The following is a 5,000-nucleotide window of genomic DNA, read 5'->3' as shown; positions in this document are numbered from 1 at the left end:
GAGCAACCAGTCGCCGGACAAAAATCGCCGGAAGGCATGCACGCCCTGTATTTTGTTCGAGGGACGTTGGCCGGGGTGCACGCAATGGGAGGCCCATCGCGCACACCTACTCCCCCCGTGGGGGGGGGGAGAGGGGGTGCCGGACCACCACCCCCTAAAGAGCATTAGAGATTTTACAGATATGCTACCAGTAGACGTTAAAATGTCTGAAACGGGGACACTTTTTCCAAACAAGCAAATCCCACACCGAGGGTGCGCAGGTGCCGATGGTGGTCGAGGCATGTGCCCGCAACAAGGGCCAACGTGAGCCGATGGTGGTCGAGGCAACCGCCCGCACCAGCTCGAGGCATGTGCCCACACCAAGGCCCGGCATGTATCGATGGTGTTCGACGTAGGGGCAATCTTCTGCTGATGGTGGTCGAGGCAAGAGCCCGCACCAAGGGCCAGCGTGTGCCCATGGTGCTCGAGGCAACCGTCCGCACCAGGGCCCAGCGTGTGCCGATGGTGGTCGAGGCAACCGCCCGCACCAGGGCCCAGCGTGTGCCGATGGTGCTCGAGGCAACCGCCCGCACCAAGGGCCGGCTTGTGCCGATGGTGGTCGAGGCAACCGCCAGCACCAGGGCCCAGCGTGTGCCGATGGTGGTCGAGGCAACCGCCCGCACCAGGGCCCAGCGTGTGCCGATGGTGGTCGAGGCAACCGCCCGCACCAGGGCCCAGCGTGTGCCGATGGTGGTCGAGGCAAGCGCCCTCACCAAGGCCGAGCGTGTGCCGATGGTGGTCGAGGCAACCGCCCGCACCAGGGCCCAGCGTGTGCCGATGGTGGTCGAGGCAAGCGCCCGCACCAAGGCCGAGCGTGTGCCGATGGTGGTCGAGGCAAGCGCCCGCACCAGGGCCCAGCGTGTGCCGATGGTGGTCGAGGCAAGCGCCCTCACCAAGGCCGAGCGTGTGCCGATGGTGGTCGAGGCAACCGGCCGCACCAAGGGCCGGCGTGTGCCGATGGTGTTCGAGGCAACCGCCCGCACCAGGGCCCAGCGTGTGCCGATGGTGGTCGAGCCAGGAGCCCGCACCAAGGGCCGGCTTGTGCCGATGCTGTTCGGGGCAACCGCCCGCACCAGGGCCCAGCGTGTGCCGATGGTGCTGGGGGCAAGCGCCCGCCCCAGGGCCCAGCGTGTGCCGATGGTTATCGGGGCAACCGGCCGCACCAGGGCCCAGGGTCTACCGATGGTGCTCGAGGCAACCGCCCGCACCAAGGCTCAGCATGTGCCGATTGTGATCGAGGCAACAACCCACACCAGGGCCCAGCTTGTGCCGATGGCGGTCGAGGCAAGTGCCCGTACCGAAGGGCAGCCTATGCCGATGATGGTCGATGCATGTGCCATCACCATGCGTCATCATGTGCCATTGATGGTCGAGGCCTTGGCCGAAGTTCGATTTTGAGCCACGGTGCCCATGCTTGGCTCCAGCATGTGCTGGTGCCGCATTTTTTTCACTCGGGACAGCATCGCCGGAGCATCGCCGGAGCATCGCCGGAGTACCGCCGGAGTACCGCCGGAGAACCTGACCGGCGGCATTGGGGTTCCGGCGATTGGGAGGGGGGCCGGGGGGTGTGCGCACATGATGTGCGATTGGTGCTGGTACTTGGCCTTGTGTTGGCCCCCTATCCCTCATCAAACCTCTGAGAATTCACACCCCCTTAAAGAGCATTTGAGATTTTACAGGTTTGCTACCAGTAGCCGTTAAAGTGTCTGAAATGGGGACACTTTTTTCAAACGGTCACAAAATCTTCTCTACTTCGAGTTTTTAGCTGAATTTTTTTGTGCATGCCAACAAAAATAGAAGGATCATGCCTACAAAATTTGGGGCCAAAAATCCTTATAAAAAAATTTTAAAAAATCCCGAACCGCAAAAAGTTTCGAAAATCGTGAAAAATAGAAAACGAGTCATCTTCCAACGAAACTTCACGTGAAGGCTTAGGGGACCATTGTATGAATTTACAAGCCATAAAAATGGCATTGGCACGGCAGAAATTTGAAGATGTGCCTAAACCCACCAGGGCCCAGCGTGTGCCGATGGTGCTCGAGGCAACCGCCCGCACCAGGGCCCAGCGTGTGCCGATGGTGCTCGAGGCAAGCGCCCGCACCAGGGCCCAGCGTGTGCCGATGGTGGTCGAGGCAACCGCCCGCACCAGGGCCGATAGTGTGCCGATGGTGCTCGAGGCAACCTGTCGCACCAGGGCCCAGCGTGTGCCGATGGTGATCGAGGCAACCTGCCGCACCAGGGCCCAGCGTGTGCCGATGGTGGTCGAGGCAAGCGCCCGCACCAGCGCCCAGCGTGTGCCGATGGTGCTCGAGGCAACCGACCGCACCAGGGCCCAGCGTGTGCCGATGGTGCTCGAGGCAACCTGCCGCACCAGGGCCCAGCGTGTGCCGATGGTGCTCGAGGCAAGCGCCCGCACCAGGGCCCAGCGTGTGCCGATGGTGGTCGAGGCAAGCGCCCGCACCAGGGCCCAGCGTGTGCCGATGGTGGTCGAGGCAACCGCCCGCACCAGGGCCCAGCGTGTGCCGATGGTGCTCGAGGCAACCTGCCGCACCAGGGCCGAGCGTGTGCCGATGGTGGTCGAGGCAAGCGCCCGCACCAGGGCCCAGCGTGTGCCGATGGTGGTCGAGGCAACCTGCCGCACCAGGGCCCAGCGTGTGCCGATGGTGCTCGAGGCAACCGACCGCACCAGGGCCGAGCGTGTGCCGATGGTGCTCGAGGCAAGCGCCCGCACCAGGGCCCAGCGTGTGCCGATGGTGCTCGAGGCAACCGACCGCACCAGGGCCGAGCGTGTGCCGATGGTGGTCGAGGCAAGCGCCCGCACCAGGGCCCAGCGTGTGCCGATGGTGGTCGAGGCAACCGACCGCACCAGGGCCCAGCGTGTGCCGATGGTGCTCGAGGCAAGCGCCCGCACCAGGGCCCAGCGTGTGCCGATGGTGCTCGAGGCAACCTGCCGCACCAGGGCCCAGCGTGTGCCGATGGTGCTCGAGGCAACCTGCCGCACCAGGGCCCAGCGTGTGCCGATGGTGGTCGAGGCAAGCGCCCGCACCAGGGCCCAGCGTGTGCCGATGGTGGTCGAGGCAACCGCCCGCACCAGGGCCCAGTGTGTGCCGATGGTGGTCGAGGCAACCTGCCGCACCAGGGCCCAGCGTGTGCCGATGGTGCTCGAGGCAACCGACCGCACCAGGGCCCAGCGTGTGCCGATGGTGGTCGAGGCAACCTGCCGCACCAGGGCCCAACGTGTGCCGATGGTGCTCGAGGCAACCGACCGCACCAGGGCCGAGCGTGTGCCGATGGTGCTCGAGGCAAGCTGCCGCACCAGGGCCCAGCGTGTGCCGATGGTGGTCGAGGCAAGCGCCCGCACCAGGGCCCAGCGTGTGCCGATGGTGATCGAGGCAATCGACCGCACCAGGGCCCAACGTGTGCCGATGGTGCTCGAGGCAACCTGCCGCACCAGGGCCCAGCGTGTGCCGATGGTGCTCGAGGCAACCTGCCGCACCAGGGCCCAGCGTGTGCCGATGGTGGTCGAGGCAAGCGCCCGCACCAGGGCCCAGCGTGTGCCGATGGTGGTCGAGGCAACCGACCGCACCAGGGCCCAGCGTGTGCCGATGGTGCTCGAGGCAACCTGCCGCACCAGGGCCCAGCGTGTGCCGATGGTGGTCGAGGCAAGCGCCCGCACCAGGGCCCAGCGTGTGCCGATGGTGGTCGAGGCAAGCGCCCGCACCAGGGCCCAGCGTGTGCCGATGGTGGTCGAGGCAACCGCCCGCACCAGGGCCCAGCGTGTGCCGATGGTGGTCGAGGCAACCTGCCGCACCAGGGCCCAGCGTGTGCCGATGGTGCTCGAGGCAACCGACCGCACCAGGGCGGAGCGTGTGCCGATGGTGGTCGAGGCAAGCGCCCGCACCAGGGCCCAGCGTGTGCCGATGGTGGTCGAGGCTGCCGATGGTGGTCGAGGCAACCTGGCGCACCAGGGCCCAGCGTGTGCCGATGGTGCTCGAGGCAACCGACCGCACCAGGGCCGAGCGTGTGCCGATGGTGCTCGAGGCAAGCTGCCGCACCAGGGCCCAGCGTGTGCCGATGGTGGTCGAGGCAACCGCCCGCACCAGGGCCCAGCGTGTGCCGATGGTGATCGAGGCAACCGACCGCACCAGGGCCCAGCGTGTGCCGATGGTGCTCGAGGCAACCTGCCGCACCAGGGCCCAGCGTGTGCCGATGGTGGTCGAGGCAAGCGCCCGCACCAGGGCCCAGCGTGTGCCGATGGTGCTCGAGGCAACCGACCGCACCAGGGCCCAGCGTGTGCCGATGGTGCTCGAGGCAACCTGCCGCACCAGGGCCCAGCGTGTGCCGATGGTGGTCGAGGCAAGCGCCCGCACCAGGGCCCAGCGTGTGCCGATGGTGGTCGAGGCAAGCGCCCGCACCAGGGCCCAGCGTGTGCCGATGGTGCTCGAGGCAACCGACCGCACCAGGGCCGAGCGTGTGCCGATGGTGGTCGAGGCAAGCGCCCGCACCAGGGCCCAGCGTGTGCCGATGGTGGTCGAGGTAACCTGCCGCACCAGGGCCCAGCGTGTGCCGATGGTGCTCGAGGCAACCGACCGCACCAGGGCCGAGCGTGTGCCGATGGTGGTCGAGGCAAGCGCCCGCACCAGGGCCCAGCTTTTGCCGATGGTGATCGAGGCAACCGGCCGCTCCAGGGCCCAGCGTGTGCCGATGGTTATCGGGGCAACCGGCCGCACCAGGGCCCAGGGTCTGCGGATGGTGCTCGAGGCAACCGCCCGCACCAAGGCTCAGCATGTGCCGCTGGTGATCGAGGCAACAACCCACACCAGGGCCCAGCTTGTGCCGATGGCGGTCGAGGCAAGTGCCCGTACCGAAGGGCAGCCTATGCCGATGATGGTCGATGCATGTGCCATCACCATGCGTCATCATGTGCCATTGATGGTCGAGGCCTTGGCCGAAGTTCGATT

Source organism: Durio zibethinus, unplaced genomic scaffold (assembly GCF_047325235.1).
Source record: "Durio zibethinus cultivar Kanyao isolate XHJ-2024 unplaced genomic scaffold, ASM4732523v1 HiC_scaffold_3, whole genome shotgun sequence".
NCBI lineage: Eukaryota > Viridiplantae > Streptophyta > Magnoliopsida > Malvales > Malvaceae > Durio > Durio zibethinus.
This window is presented reverse-complemented; position numbering follows the sequence as displayed.